Raw genomic sequence first — 16235 nt, forward strand, 5'->3', positions numbered from 1 at the left:
TTACCCGGGCCGGAATCGAACCGGGGTCGCCAGTGTAGTTACCCTGATACCTAGCGTTAGGCCACTAGCCAGATAAACTAGCCTAAATGTGAGACCGGAGTAATTTAGTCTGGCCCCGATGAACGATACCTCCGAAGTTTGTTGATGTGAACAACCTGTTGTATTTTCAATCCGTGCCGGAGCTCTGACCAATCGGCGATCTTTGCCGTTGATGTGCTTGCGAGCTTCGTCATCACTCCCTCAAAACCCCGCCCTCTTTGATTCAAAACAAATCGCTGCGCTGTCATTGGTTTTGCCAGACTCAGGGCACAGTGTTCAAAACGTTCTCAGATCCGAGGCCAGACCCACTCGCAGCTGAAAAATGTCGGCGTCCCAGTGGGTGGTACTGGTTTACCAGGCTATTAGGCCACGGCAGGGCCAAGAGGCTGGTTTGTTCTTATCAAGGGTTCATCATCTACTTTTAATGTCTACATTTGTCTGTCGAGGAGCTCCTGCCCTTGAGTGTTAGGAGGACTCATGGAAACACCTTCGATCTGTGAGTCTGCGTTGTTGCCAGGGCTCTAAATGAACTTTTAACTTCATCACCAGCCATAATGGCTAGTAGATGGTGATCTAACTAGCCAAACACACACACCCACTAATGGGTCAGCCCTGATTGTTACAGTCTGCATGGATGAAGAGCTCCTCTCATCAAATATCTCTTCATATGTCGTTGCGAAATGATGTATGCATCATTTCTGCATTTTATTACAGGAAATAGTTGGTCAGACGTCCTTGACATCTGTGTGTTCTTCCTATATTCAAATATTTTGAGAACACACTTTCTAAACCTGTATACAATGCAATCACAATGCAATGCAATGCAATGCCATGCCCGATATAGAAATGTCCATTTCACAAACTGTTATGAAGGTCTTCATACACTGTATTCCCTCTGTGTTGATGAATATACAGTATGTGTCCTACACTCACACAGAAACACACACACAGGCAGCCTCGCCTCTGAGGAGTTGGGGCTGCTCAGTTCAGCTAGCACACTGTGTTCCCTCAGCACAGGGACCAGAGCCAATAGGGGATGCACTTACTCCTGACGGACGGCAGCTCCAGCCAATAGCCTTGGCTTATGGAGGGAAAACTGAGAGCTTTTGCACGCCCGCCTCCTCTTTAGCGCCTACACTTATGCGCGGCCAACTTCAACACTGCTGGCCGCCAAGGTAGGTGAGGTCAGACCTATCTGTACCTCTGCCCAGTACACTCTGTCACTCTCTTTACTCTCTCTCTCTCTCTCTCTCTCTCTCTTTCTTTCTCTCTCTCGCTCTCTCTCTCTGTGCGTGCGTGCATGTGTGTGTGCGTACGTGTGTGTGAGAGAGAGGGGAGGAGAGAGAGAGAGAGAGAAAGAGAAAGAATAAGTAACAAAGTAACGATTTTCTTCCTTTTTGATCAGTGGCACTCTCTCTCTTTCTCTCTCTCTCTCTCTTTCTCGTTCTCTCTCTCACACACACCCACATCCACACGCATGCACGCACGCACGCACACACACACACACACACACACACGCGCACGCGCACGCACACGCACGCGCACGCACACGCACACACACACACACACACACACACACACACACACACACACACACACACACACACACACACACACACACACACACACACACACACACACACACACACACACACACACTGCACGTTTCCCCTCTCCATACCTTCTTCCTCACTGCATTCCCAGCAGGCAGCTGCAGAGAACTGCTGTTTTCCTATGGCCCTATAAAGACTCTCTCTCTCTCTCTCTCTCTCTCTCTCTCTCTCTCTCTCTCTCTCTCTCTCTCTCTCTCTCTATCACCCCCTCTCTCTCCCTCTCTCTCTCCCTCTCTCTCTCTCTCTCTCACTCTCTCTCCCTCTACCTCTCTCTCCCTCTCCCTCTCTCTCCCTCTCTCTCCCTCTCTCTGTCTCTCACACACACACTCGCTCCCTCTCTCCCTCGTCTATTCATCTCATGCCATCTATCTCGCTTCATCTCTCTCTCTCTCTCTCTCTCTCTCTCTATCTTCATCTCCCCCTCTCTTTATCCATCTCTCAATCCCTCTGTCCTTTCTGTTTATTCTTTCTCTCGTTCTAGTTCTTGTTCTTGTTCTCGTTCTCTCTCTCTCTCTCTCTCTCTCTCTCTCTCTCTCTCGTCTATTCATCCCCTCTCTCTTTCTCCATCTCTCAATCTCTCTGTCCTGTCACTGTTTATCCTCTCTCTCTCTCTCTCTCTCTCTCTCTCTCTCTCTCTCTCTCTCTCTCTCTCTCTCTCTCTCTCTCTCTCTCTCTCTCTCTCTCTCTCTTGTAATAACTGCCTGGCCTTGCTGCTCCCTCATTCTCATGGTCACATCATGGAAAAATCAAGTACATTCACTCAGATTGTTCTTTCAAATACAATTTAGACCATTTAGACTTTCACCATTCACGGACACATTGGCTCTGGGTTATGAAGCATGTGCATGTCAGAAAACCGGGCGTACACTTCCTTCCCTCCTACGCAAAAGAGTAGGATTTTATCAATCTGAACCAATTTGGACGTAAATGGTGTGTACAGTCAAATCCCATGTCAAATCTTGACATGGTTGCTTGGACGTGTTGGAGGGGGGAGTCCAGGGGCTTGCATCACAGTGTAGTGAATGTGAAGTACATGAGTGTAAGGAAGTCAATCGGCCAAAGGGTGAGAAAAGTTTGGATGAAACGTCAGTAAGAACTAAGCATACTATACTGTAAGTGCAGTTACTCTATCTAAAGGATAACTGGGATATGTTTGCGGTGGGATACACTTTTTGTGTATAAATGCATTGCGTTGCATATTTTCACATTTAGCTCACTTAAATGCAAGGGTATGGTGATGCGTGTCTATAGGGCAATCCTAACACATCTGATAGGAGCAGTCCTCCTTTGAAACGGTTAGGAACATGTTTGTGAACAGGGGCGAAAATGTTATTTATTTTATTTAACCTTTGTTTAACCAGGAAGGTCCCATTGAGTCACAGTGACTCTTCCTCCAGGGAGTCCTGGCCATGCAGCAGCAAGTTTTACATTTCAGGAAAAGAAAAAAAAAACACAAAGACAGAGGACAAGAAAACCTACCAAGACACTAGACATAAATGAATTACAAAAAAAAAGCAAAGATAAATCTCATGGACATAACAGAACATGGCAAGACTCACATAGGATACACCCTAAAAAATAAAATACACACTAAACAGTAATAAAAGAGTAAAAGGAAACTGACTTATGAGCACCATTTAAAAGCAAGTACACTGCTAAGTAAGAGCTGATTTTGAAATATTTTTAAAAGTATTTACAGAGGGAAGGGACTCTAGGTGCAACGTGTTATGCAGGTCATTCCAAATGTATGGAGCATAGTAAGAAAACAAAGTCTTGTCTAGCTCAGTTCTTCTTGAGGGTGTAATTAAAAGTATCTTATTTGTGGACCTTGTGCAGTGAATGCTAATATGGTAAGACAACAGATTTGAAATATATAGCGGTAGTTTACCTATAATGTTTGATGAAAGCCTCATTGGCAATCTGCCCCTAAATAACACCCCAATACGCAGTGAAGGACTTTCCATTCGGCCAGGGTTTCTCAAACTGGGGTGCGTGCACCCCTGGGGATGCGCGACGTGCCACAAGGGGGTGCGCGAGGTAAATAGAGCAATGGTAGATTTGTGAGTTTTTATCCAGCATTGATGAACATTAAGTCATTTTTAATTGTATTTAGACTAGTATGATGGAAGGGTCCATCTAAAGTGTAGTTTAACTCCTAGACTACTGGAAAGAAGATTCCCCAAACTGAATATGGATAATGTGCAGTGAATGCGCAGTGAATCCATGCTTGCGTGGCCATCAGCACACCAAAATATTCGCTTAGGGGGTGCGTGAACCACACTGAAATGTACAAGGGGGTGCGCAGGAGGAAAAGTTTGGGAACCGCTGCATTGGGCAAACCTAGGCAATTGCCAAAGGCCCGGACCAAAATCTTTCCTCCATAGGGGTCCCAACTGTCACACCGGTCGCGGTAAACACACAAAAAAGAAGGCTTGATCTTAATCTGTCACTAATGTAAAATCAGAATATATACAGTATATACTGTACGTGTATATTAGACAAAAACTCCTAAATAGCACCAAAAACACATGGAATTTAATATCTATAGGCCTATAGTGACTTTTGAGGGGCTCCATGTTTATACTGCCTAGGGCCCCAAAATGGCTAGATAACATCCCTGTAGCGAAGGGGAGTAGAGTTGCCCAGCTGGGACTCAAACCCGGACCTTCTGGGGTAGTAAACCAGGGCTCTGACCACTACACCAAAGAGCCAGGCTCATTGGCATTTTAGTCAGAACACACCCATAACCCTAGTGATGGTCACTCCATCACAACCCCAATATGGTGACGTAGCGGTCCGATGGCTCTACAGCAATTCTCTGTGTGCGCGAGTTGAACACTGTGGCACACTTATTTAAGGTCACACAGCAAGCAGATCCTGTAGCCCACGGGCTATTCAAATGGCGGCCCTGCGGCCAGATGCGGCCCTTGGACAGCAAGGTTCTGACCCCCCACAAGCCCCTTGAAACACAGAATTGTTTTTCGGAATTTAGAGATAAAAGTATGGGTTCCTTTATCGTGCTGAAACGGGACACGGGACATTCAAATGCAGGAAATTACATCTGAGAACTTTCTGGGGGAGGACCTCCAGACCCTCCACTTCAATGAAGTATTTTTTTCATTGACAGTCGGCATTCATAATACATACATATAGTTCGGCCCCTTCACTGGGAGAAATTTGAAAAAATTGGCCCTCGTTGACATTTAATTGAATAGCCCTGCTGTAGCCTCTTACTGCAGATGGGGTCACCAGCTGGCCTAGTCACCATTTGCTGAAAATACTCAACTACATCATAACAACATTGTGATAGGCTATCATTACCAAGAGCCTTACGTAACAGATTAAGACATAGCCATTACAATGTTTGTGACAATAGGTTGGCTCTGCACTAAAGGGTTAAACAGGCCTTTTCAGAACCATAACATTTTTTTTTCACCACATGACTGATTGCTTTAACTATGACAACGGGAAGTTGGCAGATTCTGTAGTACGTGATTGGGCAAAAAAGATATGTCCTCCACCATTAATTGAAATATAGTCACTCACCACCAACTAGGAATGTGTTGAACAAAGCCTTCCATTCATTTCCAACCATGTTTCAATGCACCTATATCAGAAATGAAAAATCAGAGATGAAATAAAAAATTAAGTCAGAGATGTACAAAATGAAAGTAGAAGTACTACAGGACTGTTGTGGATTTTCAAGATTAGTATTGCTACTACTACTTCAACTGCCATCTCTGAGATTGAAGGTGTGTTCTGTGAACTGACTGCCATTCCAATGGGCTCGGCTCGGCTCTGTGGCGCGGCGGTCAAAGTGCATGTTTCGTACTCAGGAGACATGGGTTCAAGGTCAGGTAGGGGTCACTGCCCATGACCTTCACTATATAGCCTATGAAATTGACACGTTTCATCACGTAGCTTGGAGGAGTAGTGCACTGACTGCTTAATATTGGCGAACGTTAGGTTGGGCTATGATGTTGCAGCCAAACTCGATTGAAACACAATTTAGCCGATTGCAATTAACGATTGGAACACATTATTTGATTTTAAATTGACACTCGTTAAAAGCCAATCTGAAGTATCTGCAGTGACTTCAGATGACCTCACTTCTTACTGTATGAGGCGCCATACTCATTAGTCTTATAAAATGGCCATTACACATAGCCTGGGGTGCGTGTATTATTTGTGCGTGTCAAGTAAAGTGTGTGTGTGTGTGAGTGTGTGTGTGCGCTCTATGTTTGTGTAGGAAAGCAATGTGTGTGTGTGTGTGTGTGTGTCTGTGTGTGTGTCTGTGTCTGTGTCTGTGTCTGTGTGCGTGCGTACATGTGTGTGTGTTTGCGTGTGTAGTGCGTACATGAATGTGCCTGCATGTTTGTGTATCTCTGGTGAGTTGAAATTGTGACTTGGGTGTTCCAGTGATCCCCTCTAAGGCGATCCCTGTTAGACTGCTTGTGTCCACGCTAGTCTCCCCAGCGCAGCCCAGCACAGCCCAGCAAGTAGGGCTGGGTAAAATAATCGAGTTAATCGATAATCGATCGAATCGAATCGAAATTCACATAATCGATTCACAGGGCACAAAATCGATTTTTTGGTTCTTTTTCTTTTTGTTCTTTTTGTTTAATTTAGGTCTATGCAAAATACCCAGTTAGTCAATTAGGCCTAGGCCTACTTATTACAAATTAGCAATCTGTTAACAATGTCAAGCCACAGTCATTTGACATTTTTATATAAAAATAGACAACAGCATGTTTTGGGGGAAATCCTGACACCAAGAAAGGAACGGATCGAATCGATTCGGAATGAATCGAATCGAATCAAATCGAATCGTGATTAATCGATTCAAAGCCCTAAGAATCGAAATCGAATCGATATAGGAACATGGCTGCCATACCCAGCCCTAGCAGCAAGGCCCGGGTGGAGACTGGAGGCAACACCCTGTTCTGTTCCTCCACCCCAGCCAGCCATGGTCTAATGAAGAACAGACCGCTCCTTTCATCCACCCCTTTCCTCTCTGTCCAGCACTCTCTTTATCCCTCCCTCCCTCTATTCGACCATCCATCCATCCATCCCACATCTATCTATCTATCTATCTATCTATCTATCTATCTATCTATCTATCTATCTATCTATCTATCTATCTATCTATCTATCTATCTATCTATCTATCTATCTATCTATCTATCTATCTATCTATCTATCTTATTCCCTTTCTCCTCTGCTGCCCATCATCCATTCATTCACTTATTGTATATTCTATATTGTATATTCTATTTTTGCTTTTATGCTTTTTATTAATTTATTTATTTGGACAGGATAAAGACTGTGACGTGGAAACAACTGTTTTAGAGATGGCAGAAGCAACGAGAAATGACCCAGGTCTCTGGTTATATGGTTCAGTGCCCTAACCAAATGAGCCTGCTGCCCATTCACAAATGCCCATTCCTGCTGCCCATTCACAAATTTTACCTTTTTCATAAATACTTACCACCACCACCACAAATTCTAAGTAGGCCTATTCATTATGACTTGAAAAATTGCACTTTTCATATATGAAAAGGTCAATCTTCTCCGTGTTCGCCATTTTGAATTTCCAGATAGAGGCATTTTTAGCTGCAAAACTTACTAGACTTTGGTCATACTAGTGAATATTATGTTATTACTTAGTATACATTTATGAAAAGATCAAATTTAGTAGGCCTAGTTTCAATGAGCAGCATAGTTGCAATTCCTACTCTGGCCACAATCATACACAGTGCCACTTCACTGTAATGCATTCTTTCTCCCCACCACTATACCGTTCTCCTAATCTACTACTCCATTAAAGGGACACTGTGCAGGAAATGGTCAAAAAAGGTGCTACAACTATGCTGCTCATTGAAAATGTGTTGCCTATTGCAAAATTAGATTTTTTTCATGAAAGTTTACAAAGTAATACATTAATATTTTCTAGTATGGCCCAAGTACAGTCATTTTTGCAGCTAAAAATGTCAATTTCTGGAAATTCAAAATGGCGGACCATGGGATCCCCCTTTTCATGTATGAAAAGTGACATTTTCCCAGTCATAATGAATACTTAGAATTTTATGGTGAAGGTAAATATTCACAAAAAAGGTAACGTTTGTGAATGGGTGGCATGAATTCTGAAAATGAACAACTAAAAATCTTGCACAGTGTCCCATTAAAACCATCATCTACATCCATTTCAAGCCCATTTCTATCTCTCTCAATCCCACATCGTTTTCTCAAACTTCATATCTCTTGGTTGAAGTCTTTCCCTTGTTTTTTCCCTCCCATTCCTTCTCTACCCTCGTAACCCCCTCTTCCCTCCTAACTCATCTCCCCCCCCTCTCTCACCCTGTACATTATCCCATACTCGCTCCCTCATCCCTCTCTCTCTACCTCTCCCTTCCTATCCCTCTCCTCACTCATCTCTCTCTCCGTCTCCCCCCTCATATCCTCACCCATCACACTCTCTCTCTCTACATCTCCCTTCCTATCCCCCCTCATATCCTCACCCATCACACTCTCTCTCCATCTCTCCCTCCCTTCCTATCCCCCTATACTCACCCATCACTCTCTCTCTCCATCTCTTCCTTCCTATCCCCCTGTCTGGGGGGTGTGGGATGGCAAACAGGTGGAAGTGCAGTTGTGTTTACTGTTGTGTTATAAGCAGCCCAAATCCACGCAGCCCCACAGGCCTTGGGAAACACATATTTTTACACACACATGCATGCACGTGCACGCGCACACGCACACGTACACACACATGCACGCGCGCGCACACACACACACACACACACACACACACACACACACACACACACACACACACACACACACACACACACACACAGGAACACATACACACGCACGCACGCACGCACGCACGCACGCACACACACACACACGCACACACACACACACAGTTCCAGATGTGGCTGCTTACTTATTTGCAAGCATAGACAGCAGCTGACTCGGCAGAGCACTGTGTGTGTGTGTGTGTGTGTGTGTGTGTGTGTGTGTGTGAGAGAGAGAGAGATAGAGATAGAGAGAGAGAGAGAGAGAGAGAGAGAGAGAGAGAGAGAGAGAGAGAGAGAGACGAGAGAGAGAGAGAGAGAGAGAGAGAGAGAGAGAGAGAGAGAGAGAGAGAGAGAATATGTGCTGTTTATGTTGTGTGTGTGTCTCCAAAGTTCTGTTCTACATGGATTTGTTTGTGTGTGTGTGTGTGTGTGTGTGTGTGTGTGTGTGTGTGTGTGTGTGTGCGTGCATGTGTGCGTATGTGTTTGTTTGTATTTATACGTATGGGTGAAACAGATCCCAGCTTGGCTTAAGTAAGGCCCAGCGGTACATTGAAAATGGTAAACAAAACCAAACGTGCAAACAAATATTTGTTTACTTTGCGTCCATTATAAACATTTGCATAAAACAGATGAACAACAGAATTATAGGATAATGTGTGAAATAAACATTTTCAAATAGTTTGGTGCAAAAATAAATATTGGGTTTTAAACGCTTCAAATGATCCAGATTGCCCTGCAGCAGGTCATTATACGTCCTGCCAGACTCATGGTAGACTCGGACGTGAAGTTGACTGCAGAAAAGCATAAAACGTGACAAGAGTGACAAAGACACCGGAGGTGATTGATTTTGTGTGGACGAGCTGGTACCAAAAGCTTTTTTTTTTTAAAGAGATCTTTTTTGGTCTTTTTTACTTTATCCATGATAGTACAGTGCAGATGGAAGCGAAGAAGTGAGTTGGGAGAGAGAGATGAGGAAGGGTCGGCAAAGGACCGGGGCGGGAAGGAAAGGACGATGAAAGAAGAGCTGATGACCCCATCATCATTTCACTACAATACCATGTATGTGACAAATAAAATTACTTGAACTTGAACTTGAACTTGGGAATCAAAGCCAGGTCGGCCGCATAGCAAATGACTGCCCTACCATTTGGGCAACGGTAGGGCCATCAAAAGCGTTTTGACTGACGGTTTGTAGTTGAACTTCAGCGACCATTGTGGGAAAGAGCAATGCCATGGTTCGGCAACAGCCGTAGCAGTCAATCGGAATTTCAGAATGCTTGCATCCTGCTTTGGATTTGTCTTACTTTACCCGTTTTTGTCATTGCTGCCCTCGAAATCCAGCAATGGATTTTAGGCTTCATGTAGCTTTTCCTTACAAATTTAGTGTGTTCGTGCAGTGGATTTTAGGCCACTATGATGCTCAGCTTTACAGAATAATAACCCTAGATGTCACAAGTGTGATATAACCACATTTAATAAATCACAAAGAGACCACCAGAAAACCTAATGTTACCATGTGTGGTTATAGGGCTTGAAAAGGAAGAAAGGAGTCGCACACTGGAGCTGAATGCAAAATCAAAAACTGTATTAAACAAAGCCGAAAAAAGTAAATAAAACCGACAGACAGGGGACAAACGTTTCGGGTCTAGCCCTTCATCAGTGTTCCCAGTTTGAAATACGTCATCAGTTCCACTGAGCTCTTAAGGGCTCCGTTCAAAGTTTTTCACCCACCAACACCTAGTGAAGAGACAAGTGCATAGTCATGGAGATGCTAAAGTGCATTGCAAGCATACCACGACATACATTGCAGTGATAAACTATATACATAATACCTTAGGAGTCAATAGGCATATCGGAGAAAGATAGCCTACTAGGGAGGGTCAAAGTATAGTCAATCCAAATGGAAGACCATGGAAGATATCAAGGGGGAGTAGAACATGAATAACGTTATTAGTCAATCGAATGTTATGATAAAACATAATAAGGATAATGCAGGGTAAATTCACAAGAAACACGATAAGGATAGTTCATCGTTCATTCCCCTTGGTTGGAGAGATTTAAGGGTCCATATCCAAAAACATTCCCTTTGTAATAGTCTTTTTTCTGTGTTGCCCCCTCTGTGTGATTCTTTGACATGTTCAATGACAGTGAAGGAGAGAGAGGATAAAGGGTGGCCAGCTTCCATGAAGTGTTGGGCAACTGGGGATCTTTCGTCTTTGCGCCTGATGGCGCTATTGTGCTCAATGATGCGCGTCTTGATAGGTCTAGTTGTTTTACCCACGTATTGTTTGTTGCATGGACATGAAATGAGATATACAACGTTGGATGTGTTGCATGTAGTAAGCTGTTTGATAGTGAACAGTTTCCCTGTGGCAGTGCAGGTGAATGATGTGACTTTCTTCGTGTTGTTCCTGCATGCTGCACATGTTCTGCAGGGGAAAAAAACACTGACATTTCTAAGGCGGCCCTCTTTGCCCGTGGTGGGGGGACAGTCGGCTCGTACTAGAAAGTCCCTCACGTTTCTCGCTCTGTAGTGGGAGAAGAGGGGGGGCTCAGAAAAAAGGGTACGGCAGATGGGATCACTGCCAAGGATGTGCCAATGTTTGAGGATGGCGTTTTTTATCCGCTGGTTATGTTTCGTGTACGTGGTGGTACATGCAACAGAAAATTGTTTTTCATGTCGTGGTCTGCTCACGGTGCTTCGGACTTTATCAAAAGCTTCATTAAGCCATTTGAGTGGGTATCCCCTCAGAGAAAAGTTTTTGTACATTTCAGTTACTTCATTGTCAAAATAAGTTTGGCGTGGTTATAGGGCTTGAAAGTGCCGCCACCTTAGTTCCGCATTCACGGGTCCTTAGCTGACCATCTAACAGCAAGGTAGCTGGTAAATATTTTCTGATTCCAGTCATTATATGTGCTGGGCTACAAATATGATTTGTTTAAGGAGCTAAATTTTGATTATTCATGCAGAAGTATCAATATTTTGTTCTGAGGCCGTCTCCATGAAAAATGTGAAAAAACACACCCTTCTAAATCGTTTGGTGTTTGGTACGAAAAATTATACCAAAATATCAGAAATAACATATGTGAAGCCCATGGCACAACTCAAAGGAGATCGAAATATCCTTTTAATACCGCGATTGGATTCCATGCTAAAATTTTCCGCTAAAAGCGCCATGACATCGGAGGATGTGACATCACTTTCAAGCCCTATAGCTCATGAAAAAACTGTGTAAAAAACTTGAGAAAGGCCATACGGGTCAAAACATTGTTTTCTTAATAAATTGCAGCACGATTGACAAGAGTGTGCAGTATCTTCTTCTAAAAAACTGATCTACCCGCTACCTGCACCTCGAAACCTCTGGTGTGCGTTGGTTTCCTCCTTCAAAAGATATTCTGTGTTCCGCCACTAATGTTGTGTTGTTTGTGAACGAATCGATTCTTTCGAACAGCTCCTAGACATGAACGATGAGAACTGTGTCCCTACTGGAAGTCACGTTTTCGTTTGTCTTGAGCATGTGACCGTCACGAGAGTATACCTCACTTCGAGGAAAACAGTGTCTCGGCCTACAGGAAGTAGTAACAGGAACTGTCTAGAACAGGGGTGTCAAACTCAAATTGACTGAGGGCCAACATCAAAATCTGGAATGAAGTCGCGGGCCTAACTCCACAATTATTTTTTAAAAATTGAATACAATTGTGCAAGCATGCACTTTATACTCATAGTTAAATTTCACATATACTCTTTCCCATCATATTTGTTAGTTCAAATGTGTCTACACATCCTGTGACAAAAGCAAATTTCGTCTTCAAGTCATATTATGCATACATTGATGGTGTATGTGGGCCAACTGTAATAGACATTTGAAATGATCTCACTGGCCAGATAAAATAGTACTTATTGCTGATTGAACGTCTGGAGATTATTACGTAAAGCATCGCTGGAGTTATTCAGGTATCATTTTCGGAAACCTTAACCTCAATTTTTAATTAGAATTGTTTGATAAACACAGCCCTCTCCAAACCCCAAATGTAGACCATTTGACTATTTATCCCTGTCATAGCAACATTATGAATGAAAAACACTGTTAGGAACACATTCAAAACTTTACCAAGATAATTGCTAATAATATGAATTATTGGGGTATTGCGGTATGCCATTGGGGCCAAAGAATTATTATTGAATGCTCGCGGTTATTTGTCTTCATTTTTTTCATTCAAATTTGCAGAACGCCAGCTGGTGGGTTTATGGTCTGTCACATAAACATTTGGGGTTGTGGGGCGTTTATAATGGGATTGGGGTGAAACATCTGGCTGTGTGTGTTTGCCTGTGTTTGCCTGTGTGTGTGTGTGTGTGGTGAGTGGAGCATTATGATGGAATTGAGGGTGAGGAATGGAAGGTCAATGCTAAACTGGCCACAGTCTCAGCCTGAATACTGTGTGTGTGTGTGTGTGTGTGTGTGTGTGTGTGTGTGTGTGTGTGTGTGTGTGTGTGTGTGTGTGTGTGCGTGCATGAGTACGTGTGTGTGTGCACGCGCATCTGTGCACCTGCGTGTGTGTTGTAATGGCCAGCTATGGATGACCTCAGTCCAGTGAGGAAGGTTGCACAACCGCGGATAGTACCTAAGACTGTCCACACTAATGACGTCAGGCTAGATGCAGGGATTCATTGTGGCCAAAATCAACATAACAATCCCAATATTGATGTACAATACCTGACCTGAATACCGCACACACACACACACACACACACACACACACACACACACACACACACACACACACACACACACACACACACACATTCATATACATCACACACACACACGCATTCATGTACACACACACACACACACACACACACACACACACACACACACACACACACACACACACACACACACACACACACACACACACACACACACACACACACACACACACACACACACACACCCAGACACCCACCACGCTCACACACACAATCGCACATAAACACTCAGACTATTATTCAGCCAAGTAAGAGCGAGCCAACGCTCGTTTAGGAGGAGAGGAAGGGAAGGAGACGTGAGGGGGATCCAAGCTCGTTAGGGATCCAGGGTCGTTAGGGATGCAGGCTCGTTAACAGAGGATGTGGTGTAAATTGATGTGAGACCCCGGCGCACCTGTGATGCTGACTCACTTGCGTGCCGGTCGCTGTAGTGAGTGAGATCATTAGCGCGTCACCTACGCTACGCTACGCTACAGCCGTGTGTGTGTGTGTGTGTGTGTGCGTGTTTTTGTGTTCATTCCATTTTTGGGTTGATGTACAGTGTGTGTGTATGCATGTGTGTGATGTATATGAATGTGTGTGTGTGTGTGTGTGTGTGTGTGTGTGTGTGTGTGTGTGTGTGTGTGTGTGTGTGTGTGTGTGCGTGTATAAGGCCTATACATGGGTTCTTATTTTTTGTTTTACCCTGGCTGCGCACAACTCAATCTTTGATTGTCGGAAAAACGCTGTCGGTCAAAAAAAATAGCTCACGTGGTTGGCTGCCAGTGTCTTGCCCATCCTCACAACACCGTGTTTATAATTTAAAAAAAAACATGTATACAATACACAACTGCCACTCATGATGAAAAAGTTTATCAGAAGAGATCATACTGCACAACCTATCCTCATCCCAAATGCGTAATATATGTGACTATTTGTTAAGCATGCCGATGCGTAAAAGAACATTACGCATTCGGAGCACCCCCTTACGGTGGACCGAAAGCACTGCATCATCAACTCTCAATGACTCGGGAATGCTCGGAAAAGCCAAAGCGCCTCCTTATTGGTTGGTTAGAACGTACCAAGAGTTACGCATTTAGCACAGGGCCGTTTCTTCTGTAATCCTTCGTAAAAGAGGCATTGTGACTTTGGGATAGATTAAAACACAATATGAGATTAATGTGTGCTTCATTGCACCCATCATTTGGGTGGTATATGCTCTTAGTACGTTTAAACCCATGGTCAGACGGTAGTGGTGGTGGTGCTGCAGATTGCACTTGTGTTAACTCTATGGTCATAGCAACCGTTGTCAAGGCAAACAAACATTTAAAAAAAAAAAAGTGTACATTTTCGAGAGATAGTACAAAACATACGAACTTGTTATTATTAATTATTGTTGTTGTTGTAGAAAAATATCACATACACCTGTATGTTAAAGTCGAAACAGTCTGCCAGGGGTTATGTCGTGTAAAATAAATAGAGAAGAAACATTTCCTTGTGATGTTGATGCAATTACGGTAACCATTTCCTAAGCCTGATGACGAATTACAACGCCTGTATACAAGCGCTTTCTTTGAGAGAGGATCTATGTGAACCATATTTTATCTTGAATTTGTTTATAGCCATGGGAGAGTAAGTTACCAAATGCAAGGAAGGAGGAAGAAAACCATCCCACTTTCAAGAAAGAACTGAAATGTTATTTCAACTCCCTTGAAGGACTGAACATGTTGCATATTGTTATACGCGTGCATTCAAAATGCGTAATGAAACAGTACGCATGGGAAAGAGAGAGAAAACGTTTGCTATACTACGCATTCAAAATGCGTAAATTAGCAGTACGCATGGGAAAGAGAGAGAAAACGTTTGCTATACTACGCATTCAAAATGCGTAATGAAACAGTACGCATAGGAAAAAAGAAAACGCGTTTCTTTTGTTACGCATTCAAAATGCGTAATGAATCAGTACGTATTGGGAAAAAAAGAACACGTTCATTGTGTTACGCATTCTGAATGCATCGGAAAAGGACTACCAGTGATGGTAAAAAAATGATCCCATATATGTAATTCACCTCTTCATTTTATTATCTTGCAATTTCGATCTTAGTTTGCTATGTAGGCTATCCAGAAATGATTAGCTTCACTTGTGTTATGTCGAACCAGCGTGTTCTTTCATTGACTTGTCGCCTACTACATAACAAAGTGACAATGCTTGTTTACACATACTTTATTTACAGACAGGCACAACATACGGTATAGCAAGTCAATGATGTGTAGCATTATGAAAATGATTGATCCAACAGCTTGCAGTAGGCCTAAACCACCCATCAGGTATTCTGTTGCTTTACATAAGGTGGCGCTTATCATCCAGCGCGCGTCAGTTCACATGATGCCTGCCTTACAAAGGCAAAGACAAGTAGCATAACTAAACTAACATTGAATCTCAGAGAGAGAGAGAGAGAGAGAGAGAGAGAGAGAGAGAGAGAGAGAGAGAGAGAGAGAGAGAGAGAGAGAGAGAGAGAGAGAGACTATTCATATCTGAAACTGGACACATTTGGAACTTGGCTTCATCACAAGACTTTTTCTTATTTCTTGGAGTGTTGACGCAGGACCTGGGAGGACTTCAGAGGGGCCCCAGCATACCAGTTTGATACCACACCAGTGGTGCCTTCTCCAAGCTTCCATCGCCCCCGATGTCATCATCCTCATCGTCGTCTCCACCTCTTCAGCTTTTTCTTTTTTTTTTAAAAGAACCCCCACCCCTTAATTCACTAAAACAGCGCTACATTGTTTACAAGCTGTCCCCAATATACTGTATATTACCAGAGAGGAAAGAAGAAGAGAGGGGAAAGTTCTATTGGCCTGTATTGTTACCTCACCGACGCCGTCCGCCATTTTGATTTTGGTAGTCAAGGACGCGTCGCCAACGGTTCATTCATTCAGCATCAGTCAAAAACATGGCTAACACCGATCACAATTACGCAAAGGACCCAAATGCCCCAAATACACCAAAATATATAGGCACACAATGTG

This window comes from Engraulis encrasicolus, chromosome 10, assembly GCF_034702125.1.
Source record: "Engraulis encrasicolus isolate BLACKSEA-1 chromosome 10, IST_EnEncr_1.0, whole genome shotgun sequence".
NCBI classification, from domain to species: Eukaryota; Metazoa; Chordata; class Actinopteri; order Clupeiformes; family Engraulidae; genus Engraulis; species Engraulis encrasicolus.